The sequence below is a fragment of the Mesocricetus auratus genome, unplaced genomic scaffold, assembly GCF_017639785.1.
Source record: "Mesocricetus auratus isolate SY011 unplaced genomic scaffold, BCM_Maur_2.0 Super-Scaffold_100008, whole genome shotgun sequence".
Lineage (NCBI taxonomy): Eukaryota > Metazoa > Chordata > Mammalia > Rodentia > Cricetidae > Mesocricetus > Mesocricetus auratus.
Genome location: NW_024429192.1, coordinates 67,091,184 through 67,115,811, shown reverse-complemented (window position 1 = coordinate 67,115,811; position 24,628 = coordinate 67,091,184). Strand labels below are relative to the sequence as shown.

General features: G+C 45.8%; 1 protein-coding gene across 5 annotated transcripts in view; it reads left to right on the top strand.

The window, feature by feature from the left end:
• St6gal1 (ST6 beta-galactoside alpha-2,6-sialyltransferase 1) overlaps positions 1-24,628 on the top strand; it is a 140,192-nt gene that overhangs the window by 49,104 nt on the left and 66,460 nt on the right. The window contains exons 1-2 of one of the 5 annotated variants that reach the window (XM_021228098.2): positions 12,930-12,944; positions 15,179-15,821. The exons of 2 other annotated variants lie outside the window; for them this stretch is intronic. The gene's annotated coding sequence lies outside the window, so the exon portion shown is untranslated. Of the gene's footprint in view, positions 1-12,925; positions 12,945-15,178; positions 15,822-21,860; positions 21,979-24,628 lie in introns of those variants that run through there. 2 more of the 5 variants (XM_040751035.1, XM_040751034.1) reach the window with 2 other exon arrangements.

Sequence of the window (24,628 nt, the reverse complement as noted above, 5' to 3'; positions counted from 1 at the left end):
TTGATCATGGCCAACTTAAGGGTGTTGATAGCATTGGCAGCTTTCTCCCCAGAAAGGGTGAGTGCATAAACAAAGGAGGAACAGGTATCTGTTATCACATAAGCAGGCACTCTGCTTTCCCCACTGGAAATTTAGACCTGGCCCTCCCATCAGTGGAGTAGGAGGCCACAGATTCAAAACTTACCACCTGTCCAGTCCATTGGAAAGACCTTGATAGCAACAAGGGAGCCATTCACCCTACCATTTCTACAGATCTGAGAAACGTAGATTGCCAAAGAGGGCATAGTGCATAACAGCCATCTGCCAGATGACATTAGGCAACAAGCCCTGGTGATTAACCCCTGTGCATTAAGGTGGCCCCGAGGGGGCAAGAGAGGCTCAAGTGACACATGCCCAGGACAAATGTTTACATTGGGAAACTGGCAATTTTGGGGGAAGTCTCTGCAAATTATGTGGAGACAGATGGAACTGCTGGTGAGGAGGCCTGGCTTGCTTCGGGAGATCCGTACTGGCTGTTAACATGATGGTGTCTTGGCTTCATTTCCTCTAATGAATTTGGTAATTTGGAGGGAGATCTAATATGTGACAGGTACCAGGGCTCTGTCCTCTGATTTGAGGCATCCTGTATGAGCAGCATAGTGCCAGTAATGGGGTCAGTGAGTCTTTGACTGCAGAGAAGGCCAGCAAATGAACTTCCTGTACAGTGTGCTGGCTGTCAGAAAAAAATGTTAATGGGCTCAGTCTGGCACTCCACTAGAACCTTGAGGAGGGCCAATAGCTCACCAAGTGAATGGAACAAGGGTTAGGGATAACATCTGTAATGTCTTTGGAGCCAGGATGCTGGATAAGAACACCATATCTGTTTTTATTGGAACCCGAAAAGGCCAGGGTGGCATGAGGGGTGGGAATGGAGAAGGGGACTATATGGGACTGTATCTTTACTGGAAATATAGTGAGCCATGCTAAGCTCTTGATTTTTGGCAAATGATTGTCAATAGTCCCTGTGAAACCTGCAACCATTTCCTGGAATGAGATAGTCTGCCCAGAGGGACTGGGCATTCTTTAAAGAAAAGGGGAAGACAAGCTTACCTGGCTCTCATCCATATGTTCTCCATGCCAGCATTTGCGCCTTAAGGCCAAGTTGGAAGGATTGATCAAACTTAGAGGTGACTTTGCACAGATCAGAATGTGCTTGATGTATTCATAATAGGGGCCTAGATTGCTATAATGCTCCCCCAAGCCCTTGAGTGTCCAGAGGATCATTGACAACAAGAACTTCTGAGGGTGGTGGTGTTGTAGGCTAGAGTATCTAGAATGGCCCACAACCTTTTGTAGTAGATCTCTAGCCTCGTGAGTAGATCTCTAGCCTAACCTTGATGGATGGGCAGGTGGGACCCTCCAACAATGAAAAGAAGTTCCTCATTTCTTGACTGGGGATGGGCAGAAACCATGTCACATAATTGTTGTAATTTTGAGAATGAGGACTGTTCCTTCATTTCCAATTTAAAGGAAAGGGGCGGACATACTTAACAATGGAAAAGCCATTTGAACCTTATCTGATACCACCATCAGATGTAATGACGAGAGATCTTTTAACAATTTTTCAGTAGTCCTTTGCAGATAGATTGCATCTAGATGTGTCAGAAAGAGACCATCCATGAAATGGATTAAGAGGATGTCTGTGGGAATATTCACTAAGGCCTGAGAAACATAACTGGCAGATTTTGGGGCTGTTTATTCTTTATTCCCTGGAGTAAAATAGTCCATTGATATTTCTTGGTTGGCTTATACATATTAGGTTCGCCAAACTGTAAAGGAAAAGCAGTCTCCATCCATTGATGCCAGGGGAATTCGAAAAAAGCAATCTTTAATATCTAGAACTAAAATATAATAAGATGGAGAAATAGCACTAGGGTGGGGGAGACATGGTTGCATGGACCCCATTTTTTCCATTTGATCACTAACTGTACAAAGATCCTGCAGGAGGCGGTAGTGTCCAGATTTCTTGGGAATAACAACTATGGGGGTACTATGTTTACTTGTGGTTGGTTCTGTGTGTTCTGTCATTAGCTGTTCTGCAACTGATTCCTTTAGGGTTAACAGCTTGGGTTCCATTATAGGCCACTGTTCTACCCAGACGTCCTGATTTGAGAGCCATGTCAATGGAGTGGGTCTAGGAGGCTCGCTCATGGGGAATTCTGAGAAACAGTGGCCCTTAGAATTGGGGTGTGACACATGAGTAGGATTGTGATTTGCCAAATCTGTCTTTTCATGAACCTGAAAGTCATTAAAGAAAACTATGATCAGCACCCGCATTCTCCAGGATGTCTCTACCCCAGAGGTTTCTCAGTACTGCATAAATGATAGGGTGAATGGCTCCCTTGTTGCTATCAAGGTCTTTCCAATGGACTGGACAGGTGGTAAGTTTTGAATCTGTGGCCTCCTACTCTACTGATGGGAGGGCTAGGCCTAAATTTCCAATGGGGAAAGAAAAGTGACTCTTTCTGTTAACATGGTGACATCTGCACCTGTGCCCACCAAACCTCTTATCAAGATAGATGGTCAGCATCGGGGAGCGTGGAAAAATAGACAGTGCCCAATAGTTCAGTAGAGTTTTGGATTACTAGAACCTCCTCTTACTGGAGGGCTTGAGGAGTGACCTGCCTGGAGTTTAAAGGAGCAGGTACTTTGGCAGGCTGTGATCTGCAACCCATTGCCCAGTGAAATTCCTTATTGCATCTGGGGCATCTGGTCCTAGGTTTTTCCCGGGGGCAGTTATGCAACAGATGGCCTGATTTGCCAAATCCCCAGCAAGGTCTGGGAGCCCTTGGGTATGTTGTTGGCATGCTACCTGTCTCCGAGGAGGGCATCCAGGGAAGTAGTAAGGGTAGCGATGAGACCATTACTGGGGTCAAGATCTCTTGTGGCCAATACCCACTACTGAATGTCCTTATGGTGGACTGCTGTGACCACATTGCATTTTGGAACATTAAATTCTTCCTAAACCAATTTTTTTTATTAGCATTTCCCTAGTGGGGCCTGGTTCTACTCTCCGCTCCAGTGCCTCATTGACATGTGCAAGAAAATCAGTAAAAAGTTCCCCTGGCTGTTGAATAGGATTTTGGAAGTAAGCTGAAGGGTCCCATGGGGTGCATGTCTTAAGAGCCTTGAAACCAGGCCAGAAACCTGTTGGTAATAGGTTTGATGACTAGTCTCTGCCTGATGGATGGGATGGACAAAGTTACCTTGTGCAGTGAGCATGTCAAGGGTCACTAGAACAATTGTTAAGAGGTTCGCTCATGCTTGAACTTCTTCTGCCTGATCATCATGTGTCCACACCGTTTAGCTGGTACCTCTTGACCCCTCCCCCCACTCCTCCCCCCCATGTTCTCTGTCACCTTCTGTCCCCCTTACCAGACACACCCCTCGGGGCTTTATACACACACCTTTCCTCTTTATTTCAGTTGCTCTGCCTCAGGCGCTCTAGGACTCCCCTGCCTCAGACATCTTTTCCCACCAAGGTACCTCTCTGACTGTGCATTGTGGTTTTTGTGTGTGTGTGTGTGTGTGTGTGTGTCTCCTGTTGCTGGACTAGAGTGTTGTCAGGGCGGTGGCTGTCACCTTGCTTATTCTGAGTTCTGTTCTAAGCACTAAGAATTGTGCCTGGCATATAGTAAGTGGTTAATGTGTAAAAAGTGTGTGTGTGTGTGTGTCTGTTATGTGCACATGTTTCTCTGTGTGTGTGTGGTGTGTGTGTGTGTGTGTGTGGTATGTGGCATGTGTGTATACATGTAGGTGTTTAAAATGAGTAAATGTTGAACCTGGTATTTCTGTGTGGGTTTCCAGTTTGGACATTTTTAGAGGGCTCTGTGGGCAATGCCAGGGGTCTGACCACAGGGTTTTAGGAATCTTCATGCAAGAGGTAGAGTGGCAGAACCATTTTTCTGGTAGATAAGTTGCTGGTCAGCAGGAATGCAGTGGCGGGCGGGGAGCTGGTCAGCGGGAATGCAGTGGCGGTCAGGAAGCTGGTCAGCGGGAATGCAGTGTCAGGCAGGGAGCTGGTCAGCGGAAATGCAGTGGCGGGCAGGAAGCTGGTCAGCGGGAATGCAGTGGCGGGCAGGGAGCTGGTCAGCATGAATGCAGTGGCGGTCAGGGAGCTGGTCAGCAGGAATGCAGTGGCGGGCAGGAAGCTGGTCAGCATGAATGCAGTGGCGGTCAGGGAGCTGGTCAGCAGGAATGCAGTGGTGGGCCAGGAGAAGCAAATTGTGGAGAATGCAAAAAAAAAAATTGGAGGAAATATGAAGAGAGCCCAAGGCCTGACTAAAGCAAGACTTGGAGCGGGGTGGTCTCTAGATTTTGCTATTAGAAAAGCAATTTCAGTGGAATGATGTGAGTTAATTTCAATTGTTTTGTGGGAAATGAGGAAGTGTAAACAATTTAGAACACCCTGTCACTGAAAAGGCATCCTTTTCTTTAGCTGGGAGGAAGTCACTGAGGGAGGAGCATTCAGTAAACAAGTAACATGCCGACTGACTTCTGAAACATCTTCTAATTATGCCCAGGAATTTGCTCCATGTTGAATGGTTGCTACTCAGTTCAAGGCCACATCGCCGTGCTTGTCACACAGTAAGTCCACAAGAAAAGGGAGTTCATTATTAAACACTGTAGAACTTAGAAGCAGGCCACTATCACCACCAGCAAAACATGTCCAAGGGAGGGCTGGCTCTAGGTGCTCTCTTGCCTCTTAGCAACACGCCCCCCGGCCCTGGTGCCTTGAACATTTGTATGTGGTCTTATCTGCTTCCTTTTTCTACTGCACAGTGGTTATGATTTTGACAGATAAACCTCCAGGCAGCTCATTTGTATGACTGGAATAATGTTTTATCCCTTCATGCATGTGAGAGAATGTGACAGTCAGTCTAGAGAAACCCAGGAAACGAGGATTTCCCAAATATGGCAGGATGACCTCGGGACTCGGGTTGGAGGCTGGCACCAAACCAGCTACATCTTGGAGCAAACGGAGCCACCTCTCTGAAAGGTGGATTTAAATGATCGCAGGTAATTTGTTTGTGGTTTGATGGAAAGAATAGTGGGAGGAAAGGATGGAAAACAAATGAAAAGGAAGCTGCATCTTGCAAAGCACATCAGACTCTCACCCCCTGCCTTGTTAAATAGTATACTGAGACAGCAGATCTAGTTCCCCAATGCATCAAATGATACAGTTTTGGCAGGCGTTCGGGGAGAAAGCAGAACTGTTCAACTCATGTTTGAATCCCATCATCTTTGAGAAGAGACACATTATCAGACTGCACAGAAAGTGTGAAGTAAAGGAAAAATCAAAACCAAACCACAGAATGGCTATGCATCTTGTGTCTCCAGACCTGGGCTGGGCATATGCACAGCTTACTGCCATCTTTTCAGGTAAAGGATAGTGTGTCAGTGTGTGAAGCAGTCTACTCAAGTCACATGACTAACAGTAAGGAGGGCGCCGGACATATCATGGAGAGAGAAAATTGAAGAACGAATCCAAGTCAGCTGATTCCTTAACAGATTCTTAGGAGAATCTTGAGATATATTTATTAATAGAAGGGATTATCAGGCCCTGGAGAAAACCTCTGGGCTTGTATTATTTATTTATTTATTTATTTTTGCTGGAGTATATTAGAAGTACTCAGTGTCTTACGGAGAATGGAAGAATGAGGGGAGAGGAAAATACATTTGCAAAATAAAAAATTATAAACCAACATTATCAATCAAATAGTTAAGATGACTTGTGTTTAATGCCTAATATATGGTAGTATTCAGTACTGATAACTTTGAGGTTTAAGGGAGTTATTGTTATTAAATATACACCCACTGACTCTCCTCATAGCTGGGCATGAAACAGAGGCTAATGTTAGGAAGAGAGGCAGCTTTTCTCTTGTTAAAATATCTTTTCATAGGGCCAGGGTGGTGGCACAAACCTTTAATCCCAGCACTCTGCAGGCAGAGGCAGGCGGATCTCTATAAGTTTGAGGCCATCCTCATCTACATAGTGAGTTCCAGGGCAGCCTGGGCTATGTAGAGAGATCTTGTTTCAAAAAGCAAGCAGGCAAAAGCAAACAAAAAGCAAAACCAATAACCAACCCCCCAACCTGTTTTAGCTCTTCTTTGTGTGTCAGCACAGAGAAAGTTGCATGAAGCCCTGCCCTATTCTCCACAGATAACAGCACAGAGAAAGTTGCATGAAGCCCTAACCTATTCTCCACGGATAACGCCAGCTAACCCAAGCCACTTTTCCACTTTTTTCCCCTTGAGACAGGGTTTCTCTGAGTATTCTCCTGGCTGTCCTGGAACTCACTCTGTAGACCAGGCTGGTCTCAAACTCAGAGATTCTCCTGTCTCTGCCCTTGGAGTACTGGGATTAAAGGTGTGCTCCACAACCACCCGGCTCTCTCCAAACCACTTTTTACAATACAGAAACCTAAGGAAACGTTGTGTTTGATGGTGTTGACTTTTTTTGTTGTTGTTGTTCAGTGTTAGGGATTGTAGGTTGACATGCTAGGCAAGCATGCTACCACTGAGCTAATCTTGAGTTCTTTATGTGGCCCAATCCGGGCTGGAACCAAGATCTTCCTACCTCAGCCTCCTGCTACAGTTACAGGTGTGTGATGTCATACTTTGTGCTTAAAGTTCTCCTGTTAGACACAATCATCTCTGTGTAGTCACTCGTGGCACGGTTTTACAGACCAGATGGAAACTGGACCAGGAGATGATTTTATTTGTTGATATATATAGTGAGTGTCAGTGACCTTGGAGAGCACACATGCACAGACTGCATTTCCCCTCATTTAACTGGTGACTTAGATGAATGTATAGGGGGTTTCTTGAATGTGTTCCCGGTGATGGAAAGCTGGGAGGCCTTAGCAAATTCTGTGTATTTCAGGCCTTGTTCTCTGTACACTTAGGCTGGAAGAGCTATGTGAAGAAAGATCCCCTGAGGTGGATGTGAGGATCTGCCTGTAGGCTCTGTCCAGTTACTCTTCTGTTGTTGTGGTAAAACAAGGGAACTTACAGAAGGAAGGGTGTACGAGTTTGACTTGGCAACAAGTGGCAGGCAAGGCAGCAGTAATGGAAGCTGAATGGCCAGCTTGATGCCGAATGAGCACATTGGAAATGACATGGCTTCCTTAAACTCTGAAAACCACCTCCAGGGACATACTTCCTCCAACAAGGTCACTACCTAAGCCTCTCCAAATATAAGCAACACCCGGTGACTCAATGCCTGAGATTGGGGTGCGGGGGTGGCATTTCTCATTCAAACTACCACAGGCTCCAGCTACCAATGTCTAAGAAAGACAACGGAGGTGGGGGCGGGGTGGGCGTTGGGCCTGAAGAGCAGGACTTGGAAGAAAAGTCAGTGAGTTTGAGATCCTGAACTGAGAGCCATTCAGATAAACCCAATAAAAACCACCCAGAAACTTAACAGTTGGCAGTAAAGGTGCTGTACCAACCATCCTTTCCGTCACACCTGGAAACCGTGTGTGGACCCGTTAAGACAGGTGTAGACAATGGTACTGCGCCAGAGGAGCTCAAGGAACTCAGAAACCACGTTATCTAAGGAACAGTTCAGAGACTGAGAACTTGAAAAGGGAAAGGCTCTGGGGAGATGGCATTGTCTTTACGAGCATTTGTTTTTCCATCTAGAGAGTAGAGTTAGAACCACCAGTGGGAGCTGAAGGCTGCAGGGAGGAGTTCAGACTAGTGCCAGTAAAATGGACACAGCTATCTGTGGTTTAGAGACTCATTATTACAGGCATCAAGTTGGAGAAGGCTGCCCTTTTTCTTTTTTCTGTTTGCAATGGAGTGGGACTATGTTTTCTGGTTGAAGGGTACCCAGATCTTCTTCTACAGTCTTTCCTAACCACAGTGATAATAGTGTCCCAACTCAGAGAGTCCATGGTCTCAGTTGCTGCTGGCAGACAGGGGGTGGTGGTGACATAGTGCAGTAGGTGTGAGCTTTGGGTATAGAACTAGTGATCAAACGTGCATTTGACATGCTTCCAACATAACCTAGCATACTATGAGTTCAGCATAGAGAATTGGCTAATTTGAGTATAGTTAAGTGCTCACAAGGCAATAGTATTTGAAAACACTACTACTAACTACTGGGCATTTGCACTTGAGTGTTTTCTCCCAGGAGACCTCAGGGATGCTCAGCACCTTCTGGTTGTCTTGTCAGCACTGCTTTAGCCAGTTCCAGGCCCAACCTTCACCTTATTACAGGAAACCTGTGTAGGAATGGCCTTCCTTCAGTGTTGTAGGCACGGCTTTGAGTCTCAGCTCTGAGTTAGTTGCATGGTCTTGAGAGAATAGTGAGTCTAGCTTCTATTTATAAAACTTACAGGCTTTGTTCCTATTTTGCAGGTTCTTTTTAAACAATTAGAAAGAGACAGACCACTTAGCAGCATAGCACTGACACACTGTTCACCAGGCTGTGGTGCTGATGTTTGACTGACAGCTACGTGCTGGGGAGAGTTCCCTGTTGAGCATTGCTGGGGTTGAGGTGAGGTTTGACAGAGGTGTCTTCTCTTTCAAACCATTGCAACCCTTCCCCATGTGATAACCCTTTCCTGACTTCCTCTTTAGAAGAAAACTTGAATGAATCATATCGTTGTTCCCCTGCATCTGGAAGGTTGTTAACCTTGGATTCAGTCAACTCTGGACAGAGAATATTCAGAAAAAAATTTTCTGTGTTTGTGTTGATCATATGCAGTCTAATGACTGTTTATATGGCATATACATCATGTTATGCATTATAAATCATCTAGAGATAACTTCTAGTATGAGGGCAGATGTGTATGGTTACAGGCAAGTACACTGTTGTCTGTAAGGGACTGAGTGTAAGTTTTGGTGTCAGATGGTGCTGGGAACTAATTCTCTAAGGATTGCCCCCAGTGATGACTCTATGACATGGGTTCTGCTTTTATTCTGAAGCAGCTAACTTTGATATTTGATCCAGTGAGGACTCTACTGCTACCTACTGACCTTGCTTTAGGCCAGCCTCCACCCTGCAAATAGTTGCTCAATTTCACAGTATGGGCATGAGTCAACTCACTAGGTTTCTGCCCTTAGTCATTGTTAGTAACTAAGCTATGGAAGAAGTCAAGACCTTGCGTTGAAGCTTTCCATTTATAACAGGGGGAAGCACACAGTGCCTGCTAGCTGCTCCCTCCTTAACATTTTGGGTTCTTTAGCTAGACCTGGGTTTTAGGAAGTGTGATTGATTTGCTGGTAGGTGATTCACTTGGGAGCATTGTTCCAGGTGTGCAAAGGCCACATCATGGGACTCAGTATTGGCTGAGAAGTGAGCTAGGTGCCTGAACCTGAAAAAAGGCTCAGGAGGCCCCGTTAAGTAGATGGACACAGAGACTGTGGGAGAGGTGTGTGACCTGGCTGAATTCAGGATGTGTGGGCATACAGGCCAGGGGCTCCTCATACAGGGAACAGTGATACAGTCTTTCAGTTTCTCCAACCAGGGGTTCTTTTCCTCCACCTTTCTGGACTCATAAGTAAATATAATCTGTAATTTTTGAAGCATGGATCCCTCAGGTGATGGCTTCTCCCCATATTGAACATGGGTGTCTGCCGCTCCAGACATTGTGATGGTCTCTAGTCCTCACACTTTCTTTGTTCCCATAATGACAGTGCTGGATCTGGAACTATCAAACTTGTAGACAGAAGCGGGTGCCCTTGCCTCTGCTTTCCTTCTTCCTTAGTTACTTTTATGTTGCTATGATAAAATACCCTGGCCCCCCAAAAATGCTTAAAGTTCCAGCAGGGATGTACTCCATCATGATGGGAAGGCATAGCAGCAGGTGCATGTGGCCTGCTTATCATGTCACATTGCATTAGCATCCTGAAGTAGAGAGGGAGGGAAAGACGACAGGAGGGAAGGAGGGTGGGAGGGAGGAAGATAGGGAGGGAGGGAGAGAGGGAGGGAGGGAGGGAAGGACGGAGGGAGGCAGGGAGAGAATAGGATGTAAGCAGTAGGACCTGGCTATAAAACCCCCAAACCTATGCCCATTGCCACACTTCTTCCAGCAAAGCTCTACCCTCTAAGGGTCTCAAACAGCACCACCATCTGGGGATCAAGTGTTCAAACACATAAGCCTATGGAGACACTTCACGTAGAAACCACAGCATGGTCCTGTAATAGCAGCTGGAGTGGGCTTCCTCTCCGTTCCTTCTCAGAGGTGACAGGGCTGCAGTCCTCTAGGATGCCAGTGGTCTTGAGAGCTCCTGGGTACCATTCTAGCATTTCCTATCTCCTTCCCCTCCATCCCACTTTCCATATGGCCACATTCCTTCTGAGGACTGGAATCCAGTGGTTCAAACCAGATAATTGAAGTCTGGGAATGTTAAGAATGCGGCTGCATTGTGGAAGACTTGCACGTATGATGTTGTGGGTCTTATCCACCCCACCCTCCCCCCCTAAATCAGTCAAACTGGATCTTTCAGATTGCCATGGCACCTGAGACCAGTTTCACTATTCAACTGAAAGCATCTTTCAGTGTTCTAAACATAGGACGTGACTATGAGTTAAGAGTAAGCTGTTAGCAATTGGGGGGCACTCTTTAGGGGACTACAAAGGCGGAGTGGATATGGCCCCACCCATATGACACTCAGAAGCCAGTGTCATGGCTCCCATGACAATCTGTTTCCACCCTGACTTGAGCCCATCTTCTTGGGGGTCTTCCTGGGACCACAGTGTGTGCTCTCCTGGAGAAGACAGCATCCTGAGTTCCAAGAGCAGGACCTGGCTGGGAGCTGGTTCTCTGACTTGAGATGGGTGCCTCACTGATTCAGCTGGGGTAGAGGCTGCCTTCACAGGCCTTTGATCTTCCTTGGGGAAGACTCCAAGCAACAGTTCACAAAGGAATCTGCAGCTCAAACGCTTTGGGGGTTTTCTGTGGTCACTGCTTGACCTGGCTTTGGTCAGAACATGTCCTTTGTGGGTCTCTCTTGTGACCAGCCAAGCTGACTCAGTTACTAAGTGGCCATAATAACCCAGTGAGGCTGAGATTTAAAGAAAAAAATTAATTTTTTAGTCCCCCCCACTTTTAATCCCAGCTGTTACCCGTACATTTTTCAGTCTAAATGAAGTCATTTTCTGTTTTCTCAAGCAGATCAGTGGAATGGAAGGAAAGATCTTCTACAGGTTGGAAGAACAGCAGCAACACAGTATGCCCGCGTGTGTTGTTGTTTTAGAAAGCAAGCCATGCCCAGTGAAATAACTGCCTTAAAGGCTCCCTTCCCATGCTAAGAAGGAGAGGGCTAGGACTGTGAATGACAAGTGACTCTTCTGCCACACCCTCGTGTGTGGCCTTTGGGGGAAACACTCACTGTCTGTGAGCTTCAGTTTCCTCAGAGGTAGAACAATTTGCCCTCAGGTTTCTAGTAAAGTTCCCAGCGCAGTCCTTTATGTAAATACTGCTTACGATAGTGGTCATGATCCGATAATGATAAGGACATACTAATAGTTATGCCTGCAAACTGAGCCAGTCTCCATGTCCCTTCTCATCTGTGCGTTCCTATGTGGTCACATGTGGCTGTCCTCACCACTCACCACTGACTCTAATTTTAGAGGCCAAGTGTAACTGCCCCTCCCCCTCTCTACCTATTCTTAGTTGTTTTTTTTTTCTTTTATTTTGAAACGGGGGTTTTGCTTTGCAGCCCGAGCTGGCTGTGAAACAAACCCGTTGCCCCAGCAGTAAGTGGCTTGAGTGATGGGATGGCTGGTGGCCCCACACCTGGCAGAAACAGGATGTTTTGAGACAGGCACTCCCACACTCACCAGTTCCTCTGTGAAAATAGCTGAGGTTTGCTCAGATGTCACAGGTGGTATGCCAGCTCCTAAGAGCTCACCACATGCATCCCCGAGTGGGGAGTGGGGTGAGCTGGAAGAGCCTGGGGTAGCACAGGTAAGGAGCCACAGCTTCCCATGGGCGGAAAGTACCTGCCGTCAGCTCATCTGAGCGCCGCGGCCGCTGTATCCCACACACTGGGCGAATGCCGTGGATTCTGGGCTTGCTCAGACCTTTGCATCCCCTTGTTTGTCCAAGTGTGTGGCCTAGTGTCCTCCCTTGGTAGTTTCCCCACACTCCTCAACCCTCTGGGTTGAGCACTCCATCACGAGCACTGCCTACCAACACTGCCATTTTGTTGTGAGGCCATTTCTCTTGGAGCTCCTTCAGGCCTGCCTCCTTGGGAACTGTGTGGGGGTTTGAGGGGCTTTTTCTTGCAGCACTGGCCGTATGTATTATGGAGAGGGCAGGCAGGAAGGAGGAGATGTATTCCTGGGGGAATTTGTTTCTAGACGCAAAACTTAGAAAGTAGTGTGACCTTTGCAGTTTACCAAGCACCATGTATACAGTCCTCTGTTCAAGGAATAGGGTCTCATGACCCTTTGTTTTGTTAATGAGAGACAGGGCTGTGCCTCAAAAATGAAGAATTAGGTTGAAAGTCAGTAACAGTGGTAGAGGTTTGGAATGCTGTCTTCTCAGTTGGTTTAATTTTCTTTCTGTTCCCCATCATGTGTCTCTTGGTGGTAACCTGGTCTCCTGGCTGGCTTTGTGCGTCAACTTGACTCAAGCTAGAGTCATCAGAGAAGAAGGAACCTCAGTTGAAGAAATGTGTCCATGAGATGCTGCTGTAAGGCATTTTCTCAATTAGTGATCAACAGGGCACACATGTGGATGTTGGTGGGGGCAGTCTATTGTGGGTGGTGCCTCCTTTGGGCTGTTGGTTCTGGGTTCTATAAGAAAGCAGACTGAGCAAGCCAGGGGAGCAAGCCAGTAAGCAGCACCCATCCATGGTCTCTGCATCAGCTCCTGCCTCCAGGATCCTGCCCTGCTTGAGTTCCTGTCCTGATTTCCTCCAATGATGGGCTCTGATCTGGAAGTGTAAGCCAGATAAACCCTTTCCTCCCCAACTTGCTTTTTGGTCATAGTGTTTGGTCGCAGCAGTGGAAACCCTAAGTAGAACTCACCTGGCACTGCAGTGGTGGCTAAGAACTTCATGTATGCAGAAAATGCGGAGCTGTTCATGTGGCTGGAAAACAGGAGGGAGAAACAGAGAGGGAGCTAACACTGAAGCCGTCACTCCGTCCCAACCTGTGCTATCTGATGGCAACAGCAGACCACAGATGTTGGCTGTGTGTATGCTTCCAATTTGGAATACCCTTACGAAAAGTAAAACATGGCAGGTAAAATTAATGCAGACCATGTTTTACTCAAATATGTTCAGAATATTATTTAATCATGTGATCAACATAAATATTATTAACTGGGCATTTTAGATCCTTCTTTCCATGTGAGATTCGGGATTCTGATGAGAACTTTTCTCCTGCTAGCATGTCTCAGTTTGAGTAGCCACATGTGGCCAGCAACTACAGCATTGTAAGTTCTCAGCATTTTACATATGTTATTTCATATACACGACAGTTTTGTGGAGGGGCAGATTAGGAGGGCAGGTGCCAGTCCTGTGGGAGACCGCCATGGTTCTGCTCTGTTTTCTAAGCGTTATGATGCGGAGCCGTAAAGCAAAGGTGGACTTTGGAATCCTGGCATCTTGATGCATAGCTGTCACTTTCTAGTATTCCCCGTCACCCCTGACCACTAGCAGGGATGTGTGTAATGAAATTATGCCTTTAGTGTCATAAACATTTTTCCAGCCATGTAGTGCCAGTAATAGGCTAGCAACTTCATAGGGTGACTTAGAATTCCATATTATAATTTGCTTATTTCTGTGCATAAATATTTAGGTTGCTTTGATATTTGACGTCACATTTGATGCAACCACCCACTCACGTTCCTTTTTGACTTTTGAACCATGTATTATAATAAACAGTCTTTGTATTTAGCGCCTAGAGAGCACACAGAGTTTTCAGACATTAGTGGGGTATTGCTTATGCTTTCCCACCTTGGTACGACACTCGAGGACTCTGGTTTTGCTAGTTTGCTAGCATTGAGTATGAACATTTATTCCAAGTTGCGTTCAGCTTAACCGAAGGAAATGGGTTTTATATTTGGGGGTCCTTTCCCACATGCCTCTTACAGCATCGCTTGAATGAACAGCTGACCAGTAGGCCTCCTACAGCATCACTCGACTAGCTGAGCGCTGGGGCAGCTGAGCCACAGCCAGCAGGGGAATGCCCTTTTCACCAGAAAGTTGATTAGACACCCTTGCTTTGCAGATTGACCATCGGCCCTTCTGGCTGGCAATGGCATATGTCTAAGAGCTGCCCAGAAACAGGGAAGAATTTTATTCCAAATGGTACACAGACACTGGGAAGGGGTGCTCTGCCTGCTTCCATAGCCCGGTTGCGTATGGCTCTGACAGGCTCCGCAGGCACAGATGTATATACGTCTTTGGATAGATGTTTACTTTTGTGTCTCATTCCCCACCCCTGTCTCCCCCAAATAGAGATAAGAGCCAGTGTGGTAGCTCATGCCTGTGATACTAGAACTTTCATGTTGAGGCTGCAAATTTGAGGCCACTCTGGGATGTATAGCAAGATCGTGTCTCAAAATAAAACAGAGTAGAGGTGACAGCAGTGTCTCTGCAAATATGTCATTGCTGTAAGGATTTTACTGTGCATGCAGAAAGCCTTGAGAGCAGTGCTCAGTAAACACAGGCACAGGTCTGCCTCCCATCTAACATTTCTAGAGACCGCCCCTCGACAGGCTTCTGTAAGTGGAGTTGCAGTACTTGTATTCACAGAGGTGTGTGTGATAGAATGTACTCAGCATTTAACGCCACATCCTGCAGGCCAAGGGCCCTCCGCAGGTGCAGCAATGAAAGAACACTCATTCTCGGTTTCATGTTGTTTTTTATAAAAAGATGTTCCTCTCTTATACAGTGTAAACTGCGGTCATGTTCATTTCAATGTTATTTGTTTCTGTGTACTATTTTTGAGTCCACATTGTAGGTATGGAGGCTACCACAAATCAAAATGGACGGCAAATCAAGATTTTTCTTTTCATCATTTAACAAAGTGTCATTGAGGTGACCAGTGCAAAATTTCATAGAAAGAACATTCTACTTGATATGTTCTTTAGTCTAGTCACTTTCACTACAGGCAGCTTCCAAAGAAACTTCCAGTTTATGGAAAAATGTCATGTGTTTGGCTTGACAGCACTTCTCAAAGACGTCTACAAGAGAAAGGGAAAAGTCATATTCTCGAAGAAGCACAGACAAATGACTGAAGAGGCTCCTACGCCCTCCCCCTGTGTGGGAAGCCCTCCCTCTTCACATCTGCGTTGAGCTGTGTGTCCCCAGGAGCATTCCCAGAAACACCTGGACTGGGTTCTAGCCCTCCCAAATGTAGGCCACCTTGCAGCTGTGATTTTTTCCATCTTTGCTCCTCTCTTCTGGGAGCAGAGACACTTGGGAATGCTGTGATATTTGGGAAAGGTGCTTGGTCATGATGAACTTGTGAATATCTGTTTGAGACGCTAGAAGATTGGTAATTATGATAAGTGGATTCACAGAAGGAGGCTAGGGCTAGGGAAGTGACTTTATCCATTTACACTATGGAAAAGTGAAAGCAGTGGTTATGCCTGGAAATGCCAAGGACTTTCCCCTTGCCCAGATGACCTTGTCCATCATGAAGCATTGGCTAATCCCTTATTCCAGCTCATTCATAAGCCCAAGCAGCTCCTTGCTCTCAGCACCCATCTCAGCCACCTCTCTATAGAAGTGCCCCTTGCTTGAGGAAATTCTTGGCGTGTCTGCCTTTGTTTTGTGCATTAACACTGATTCTGGACATTTCAAAACAGGTAAGACTGTTTTCCTTCTTCAGCCTTCATGCTACACAGATCACAGACGAGCCTTTTGTTTGTTTGTTTTGGATGCAGCACCACATAGCACAGTGGGATGGTTCATCTTGATGGTCAGTTTGGTTGAATGAAGAAACACTGAGGGATTTGTGAAGCACATGTCTGTGTGTCTGTGTTCTGGAGACAGACCATGAGGGCTCAGTCTGATGAATGAGTTTATCCCTTGATGGGATCATAAACTGTAGGAAGGTGGTGAAAGGTACAGGTAGGCGTATTTGGAAGAAGTGCATGATCATGACTTTGTCCTTGGGGCTGCTTCTTGCCATGGCCCCTACCTGTTCTCTGCCTGTTAAGCATGAAGAGCAGCTTCTGCCACACACCCTGCCACCATGGCTTTCAACCACTTGGGGGGCCAAGTGATTGCGGTCCAAACCTCTGAAAGCTTGAGCCAAAGGAAATCCTTCCTCTTGAGTTGTCCCTGTCAGGTATCTGGTCACAGCAAAGAGAAAAGAAACTAACTGGGGATCCACTGGAACTTACGTGCTGTTTATAGTGTGGTTGGGAATTTCCTCTGCTATCTAGACACACTGGCACTATTTATTAAGAAGTCTTTGTTTGCTCCCTTCAACTTCATTGGTACTGCTGTGAGACGTGAAATGACTATAGGTATGTGGTAGGCTTTATAGATCTGTTCTTTTCTGGGTCTGTTGCTCTGTTCTTTTCTGTTGGGTTATGGTAGTTTCACAAGAAGTCTGCAAAAGTCCTTCCTCTGTTCCTTGAGGATTGCCACTTTGGAGTTTTAAATAATTTTTCCTTGGTTTAGAATCAGCTTGTTGCTGATTTCCACAAAAGAGTAGCTGGATTTTGATTGAGTGTGTGCCAAAGCTGTTGATGGAAGTATTAAGCCTGAAACAGAACCAATCATCCATCCACCCCACCATCATGAGCTTCGCCATCATGTGCCCCACAATCATTGGTTTATGCCCTCGAGGAGGTTGAAAAGTCTCCAGATCTGCAGTTTGCAAGCTGGAGATACAAGAAGCTAAAGATGCTGTTATGGTTTGTGTTGGGTCTGAGGATTGGGAATGATGATCAAATGCCAGAAGGCAGAAAATCCAGGAAGAGATGATGTTTCAGGCAAGAAAATCCCTCAGTGGCCCAGCTCAAGGCAGAAGGAATTGCATTTTGCTTGCGGGCAGGTCAGCCTTTTTGCTCTGTATAAGCCTTTGACTGACTGGGTGAGGTTTTCCTCCTGGGGAATTGAAATCTATGTGCTCTGATTACTGAGGTATATAGTAATCTCATCCAAACCTCACAGACATATCCAGACTAATGTTTGACTGGATATCTGGGAGTAGTTAAGCTGATATAAAACTAGCCCTCACTGGGGGTCAAACTGTTTTAAAACCAAACCTTCAAAATCATGAATATAATATATTCTCTTATGTAAGTCTTTTGATAATGCCCCCCAGGATGTTTTGTAGTTTTCAGAAAGATCATGCCCATCTTCATTAAACTTTTCTCCAAATTGAGATGGGACAGTTATACGTGGCATTTGGTCTTGCTCAACTAAAAATGGAATGGAAAATGTATTTCTCAATTATCTGTGAATCTACACTTTTAAGGAAATATAGATGCAGAGGCTTTAGAAGGATGGCTGTCAAGCCTGGCCCTGGTGGTACGGTACATGCCTTTAATCCCAGCACTTGGGAGTCAGAGGGGGGCAGATCTCTGAGTTCAAGGGCAGCCTGGTCTACAGAGTAAGTTTCAGAACAGCCAGGCTACACAGAGAAGCCCTGTCTCATATAAAAACAAAACAGCAGGATAACTGTCAGTCTTGTGGGTACCGGTGAAGTGTAGGTGTTCCTTGCAGGGTGTAACCATGAGTGATTTGGGAGCACTCTTTACTCCTTTGGTTTTCATGAGGACTGTGGGAGACAGAGAGACTACTTTCAGGGAGATATGGCCCTCAGGGTGTGATCAAGGCGTACTGTGACTATAGCAAGGGGTAGAATCAGCCTCAGGACCCAGAACTTTTCCTGAGAGATGCCCTCCTCATGTACCAAAGCCACACTCCATGAGGATGTCTCTGACTGTTACTGAGAACACATCTCCAAGGGCTTCATCGTCCTTGTGGAGACTCTTCTGCTTGGGCCTTCACAGACAATGCTGGAGGGAGAGAATAAGGTAGCAGAGAGGGACAGTAGAGAAAGGCATTGTATATTATATGTATATTATATTATATTAAGTCCTAGAGAATGGAGGGAAACCAGGACACTGTTGCCCACATGGCCTTTTTGATTTGGGCAGGGGCAAATGATTTTATGTGGCAAACAATGCTGCAAGCAGTGTCAAGTGTCATGCCCCTGGTGTTAGCCAATAAGTACTGAAACCTTATTTATCCAAGAGTTTGTTGAGGTTGAGCAACATTAGCTAGTGCTTGTTTTATTTCTCTGCTTCCGAGAAATTTATTAATAGTACTTTCAAAATGGTTCAAAGCTAAAAGAGAAACGATTGATTTTCCCCTCCCTTACGACTTCCTATCACTCTCTTCCTCTTCCCTCCGTTAGTCAGGGTGTGCAGTCACACATGGGGACACAGTCATAGATGAGCTGGCATAGCTCCTGTGAGGTTATATGTAAGTCATAGATGAGCTGGCATAGCTCCTGTGAGGTTATATATAAGTCTTTCAAATTTTTTTACGTTCACTTCCACAACCTAAGCAACGTGCTTGCTTTTTGAAAAAGCTTTTTTGTTTGTTTTTGTTTTGTTTTGTTTTGGAGACAGGATTTCACTATGTAGCCCTGGCTGTCCTGGAACTCACTCTGTAGACCAGGCTGGCTTCAAACTCACAGAGATCCATCTGCCTTTACCTCCCAAGTGCTGGGATTAAAGGGAGTGCCCCACTATGGCCAGCAAAAGCTTTTGTTTTTGAAGACACATAGTGAAGAATTTGCGAATGAATGACTGATAATATTTGTTTAAAAATAATCTAGAAGATTCGGAAATAGATAGGGCTGCAAACAAGAATGTCCATGATTTGCTCACTGACTCTGGTCCTTGGGAGTTCTCTATGTATCATCCATGTAGAGCCATTGTTCTCATTATCTATTTGAGACAAAATTTCATGAAACACTGCTTGTCCTTATATGTGGTGAATCCTGATATTCAACCTTAAAGCTTCTTTTATTTTAATAAGAACTGTTATTATGCTATAACTCTGAGACCAGGTGTGTCAGGATGGTATGACCATGGTTTCCAGCTTGACTTTGAAATAGTAAAATGATGCTTATTTTGGAAAATACTGGTGTAGGCGGAGACAAAATCTCTTGGAGCAGGTAATTGCCACCCACTGTAATGTGATCCTGGGTTGTGTGTAGTGGGCTGGACAGACCCATCCACTGTAAAGTGACCCTAGCTTGTGTACAGTGGGCTGTGAAGTATGGAGACAGAAAGGTCACTTCCTCTGGGAAAGTTAGAAGAGTCCTGTTGGGAAGGGAAACACACGGAGATTTGATGACAAGATAGACATTTGAGCTCAGTGATGAGGGAGGGAGAGGGTTGACCTTAGTTCAGTATGGGCTGGGAAGTAGGGTGGTTAAGGGAGTGACCTTCCAATGAGGGTACAAATAAAAGGAACAGAAGTCACATTGGGCTCTGTGAGACAGCTTAAAGATTTAGCTTTTCTTCTCTGTTTAGGGTTGTAGGGTAAATGGAGAAATGACCCTCTCCCTTTGGACTTTAAAGGTCACTGCCAGTTATGTATACGTAGAGTATGGTGTCTGTGTGTCATGACACAGAGCCCAATGAGGACCATTGCAGAGCGTAGATCTCTAGATCTGTCTCATGTAATTACCCTCCTTCCCTCTGCCATGGGGGTTTTCAGAAGATCCACAGAGACAAACAATTTAGGTTTGCAAAACAAAAATTACTTTACTTTCACTTTCAGCAAACTGGAGGAAATGAGAATGGGCCCTTGCGTACTCTTGCTCCCTCTCCCTCAACAGGGTTCCTTCCCTCTTGCAACGCCAACTGTGGCCATCTGGAGGGCTTTGAGGATATTTACGAGAGGTACTTTTCTAGGTCCTTTCTGACTATTAGACAATAGCTCATCTAATCTTCCCAAAAAAAGCTCTGGGAAATATTACTGCCATCGTTATTTGTATTTTATAAAAACTAAAGTTTGGAGAAGCGGTTTCCTTGTCTGAGGTCACACATCCTACAGTTAGCAGAGCTGGGACTGAGGCGGCTCAACTGCACAGTCTCAGCCACAGTGTCATCTTCACCAGATGCCTAGTCAATAAGTATATGGTGGCTAAGAGAGTTGAGGGGGTTGATGCTGTCTTCAGGCAGACGCTGTCAGAGTGAGCTGAATCGAGGGACATTCTGTTAGAGAACTGCTTGCCTGTCATCTAGGCGGGAAACCCACACAGCATTTCTATTATGAAAAAGACAAGAGACTGGGAGTTTTGGTTTTCTGCTATAGCTTCTCAAAAATCAGCCACATGACAAATGCTGGAAAATAATAGACAGGGTGGGTCCTGGAATCTGAATGTGAACTCCTGACAGCCCTGTCTCTAAGAATTACACCACAGGAGGCTGGACTTCTGTGATACCACCACCATCATGTTAGCTATGGACCCTGGAAAAGAAGCCACTGGAAGCCAGCTAGTGTGAGGACACCCTGAGGAGAGAGAGATGCTGAAGGAAACTTGCTAACATAACCTTTGCATGGAGTCAACAAGGTCCTGGGCACACTAGGGATGTGTCTGCTTGGGGGAGATCTGAAGATGTACTTAAGCAATTTTAAAAATATGATTGTGGAATTAATAATCACTACCAAGTCATAGACAGCTTCCCAAGGGCTCATGTTATATGCAAATATGCATAGGGTAGCCAAGGTTTTGAAATCTGAACTAACGTCAGCAGCCACTTGTAAAAGGGGAAGGGACAGTGCCAACAGCTTAATTGCTGCCAAAGCAAAGAGAACCCACACTTCCTAAGGATTTCAACAGGACCCAGCATCTCATAATACAGTGTTTAAATGTTCAGGTTTTACTTCAGCTCGAGTGTATTCAACAGTGAAAACATATAGAGGAAAATACAAACGGTATTTAAAGAAAAAGATAATTAACGAGAACTGACCCTGGGATGACTCAGATAGGCTGAGACAGCTATTGTATCCATTCTCCGGACTTGAGATTAGTGGAAAAACTGAAATTCTTTTCAGAGAAATAGGAACCAGTGCAAAACAACTAGATGAAAATACTAAGCCAAAATAATGACACCTGAAGTAATTCATTCATTGGGTTGACTTTAGCTGTCCTGGTTCTGTAGCAGGGTGAACATGGAAAATTCCACAATTCTCCTGAATTTCTTAAAAAACAAAACCTTCTAAAAATGTTCATCTGACATTCCTTAGCCTCAATCTCTCTCTCTCCACATCTAGACTGTTGGAATAGTAGGCTTATTATTGACATTCCTGAGAGTTATCTTGAAATCTCAGGGAATCCTCAGGTCAGGCTCGGCTGATCTACGTGAGCTGTTAACGTGCTGTTCTCTAGAGCCTTACGTGAGCTGGTGTTAATGTGATGTGTGTTCTGTAGAACCTACGTGAGCTGTTCCGGGAGTCCTGCACTTTGTTCCAGGGCACCTTGTGTCTTCTTTCTATGCAGTTAGGCAAACTGAACACTTACATGACTTTTTTTTCCCACCGAGCCCGTAAACACAGGGCTATAGGAATGTCTGTACCTGTTGAATGAAATTCATCCCTAAGTACAAAACTCCTTAGCATAGTTAGCTGTTTGGTTTCCCTGGGAACCATGGCTTACAGGCAGTTACTTTTCACTTCAGGAAACAGAGGTTATAGAGAACTTGAAAAACTGGGTCCTGACAGTGTGAGCTCCCTATGCACAGAGTTAGGGCTTTTTACTGGCCAGCTTAACACAAGCCAGAGTTATTTCGGAAGAGGAAGTTTTTTTTTTTTTTTTGGTTTTTACGAGACAGAGTTTCTCTGTATTGTTTTGGAGGCTATCGGTCCAGAGAGATCCGCCTGCCTCTGCCTCCCGAGTGCTGGGATTAAAGGCATGCGCCACCACCGCCCGGCTCCGGCTGGAAATCTTAATTAAGAAAACGTCCCCATAAGATCTGCCTGTAGGTGAGTCTGTTGCATGTTTTCTTAATTAGTGATTGATGTAGAGGGGCCAATCCATTGTGGGTGGGGCCACCCTGATGGTGGTCCTGAGGTCTATAAGAAAGCAGACTGAGAAAACCATGAGGAGTAAGCCAGTAGGCAGTGTTCCTCCACTAATTCTGAGTCAGTTCCTGCTTCCAGGTTCCTGCCTTGACTTCCCTCAGTGGGATGGCGTTTGACAAGCTGCTTTTGGTCGTGGTATTTCATCATAGCAATAGACACCCTAACTAAGACAGAAACTAGTACCAGGTCTTGAGGAATTGCAACAGTCTCGACTATGTGTTTCTGTTGTAGTGGCATTTAAACGATGGGTAGGAAAAGCTGTTGGGTCTGCTGAGCTTACTGGGCTGTTCTGTGGGGGTGTGGAAGGTAAGGGTGCTGAGATAACACAGATAATGGAGGCCTGCCTTTGTGAAGCTTCTGAGGACAGTTTGGGAGTCCCTTAAAGACTCCTCTACTAGGCTGTTGATACCACGGATTAAATATCTGTGGTTCTGACCTACTGGGGCTGAAGAAATAAATACCTGTGGTTAACAAGTGACTAATAAGACTGTGAAATCTTTGCTTTGTTGGGACAATGGGTACTGGTCAGCTGGGGCTGAGGAATTGACTGCGGTTGACATGAGACCAGCATCACTCAGGTGAAACCTGAGATGTGTTTCCTCCAGTCAGCATACAGAAGCAATGTTCCAGAGGTGGCCAAGGTTGTACCTTATCCTGACAGCCAAACTCGGTAGTGTAAGAGCCACACAGGTGTTACTAGTTTTGATGACGTGAATGGACCATAGAGAACAGCTAAGGCTTGGCACTGTGTGGCAGGGCTGGAGTCCCTGAGGAGAGGCCATTGGTGAAGGTGTAATCTCAGGTGTAGCGGAAGCCCCAGGTTTGAAGAGACGCTAAGGCTTGGCACCATGTGGCAGGGTCAGAGTCCTCAAGAACTCAGGAGAGGCTACTGGGGGAGGTGCAGCCCAGTTGAATGGAGACCCCAGTATTTTGAATATGCCCACACCATTAGAAGACTGCCAAGGACAGCGGTGACTGTGGAGGGGAGCCAGCCTGAGCCTATGAGACAAACTGTATGTGCTGTGAATGGCGGAGGCAGAGACATGCGATTGTCTGGGCACCTTGGGACCCCACAAGGTCATGAGTGAATCTTGTACATTGGACACTGAGTTATTTATACTGGCAGCTTGATTTTGCATTGTTCATATTGTAACTGTGTCCTGGATTTTCCTTCTTGGAATAAAATTATTTAATTTGGTTTTGATTTTCCAGAAGTTCATGGCTAAGGGACTTGGGCATTTTATAGACTGGATATTTTAGAGAGATTTTTGGATGGTTTAGAGTTTGAGCTTTAATGTGTTTGAAGTAAAAATATTGAGTGCCCCTCATTCAACCAAGAAATGGGTTAATGAATTGAATAGACAGTTCTCAAAAGAAGAAATAAGAATGAATGACCAATAATGACTATCATCACGAAAACAATCAACAAATGCCAGCAAGGATGTGGGAGAAGGAGCCCTTCTTCGCTGCTGCTGGGAATGTACACCCCCTGCAGGAGTGAATGTGGGTTCAAGTATTGGCTCTGCCATTTGCCAGGAGAAGTCCTTCAAGGGCTTGGGTTCAGCTTCTTGACCTGTGAAACAGGCTGGGAAGATCAACTTCCAGGTCCTGTGGTGAGGCTGGAGCGCTCTGCCCTGTGTACAATGTGAGAGGGCAGCCTCCATTGCGTCTGGATGCCCAGAATCAATGACATGTAATCCAGGGACTTGGATTGGTGCTATGGACCTGCCACTTCCTATCTGTCAGGAAAGCCTTTGGAAGAGTCTGTAGTAATTAGGTGCCTGGGCTTGGCTGGTATTGCCCTTGTTCTTGTCCCTCCCAGGGAAGGTGTGCCCTCATCCCATTCTGTGAAGACAACCCTAAGCTGTTAACATGCTTTATCAGTTCAGATCGGTTCAGTCAGAATCCACTGACAGTAATGTTGGGCACCAATATGTTAACAGTGCTGCCCGGATGCTGTTAGCAGACTTGAGCAAGCCTTTCCTCCTTGAATTTCCTTCCACTTTCTCCATGCATGGTGCCCTGAGGGTTTGGCTTGGTCCTTTGGAAGCCAGTTTACTAAGATGAGAGCCCACCGGCTCCCCCACGATTGAGTCTAGGCCCAGCTTCACCTGAGCTTTAGGAGGATTTCTGACAGTTAAAATAATTTCTCAGGAACTAGTGAAGCTGTTTCCCATTTGCCAAAAGGAGTCAGTTCTCTTACTCTGGCAAAAGGGACCCATGGCTCTGAAATTAACCCTATGAACATATCAAGGTCCATGCTAGCCTCCAAACTCCCTCAGATCCCACTCATAAGTACTTGTTGTCCACATCAAAGTCTAGCATCCTCTCACTTCCTCCTTCAGTCTACACTCCCGCGGCTCGTGGACTTCCTCTCCTGCTGCTTCTCATTCTTATAAGCCTGCTATTCTCGCCGTTCTTGGCTCCTGGTATTCTTACTGTGCTCTCTGGTCTCCATCCCCTGCCCTCCTCCCCTTTTGCAGAGAGCCCTGGCCATGTCCAGTCCGCTGGCCACATTCAGTCTACTTCTTTCTCTCTCACCTATATCCCA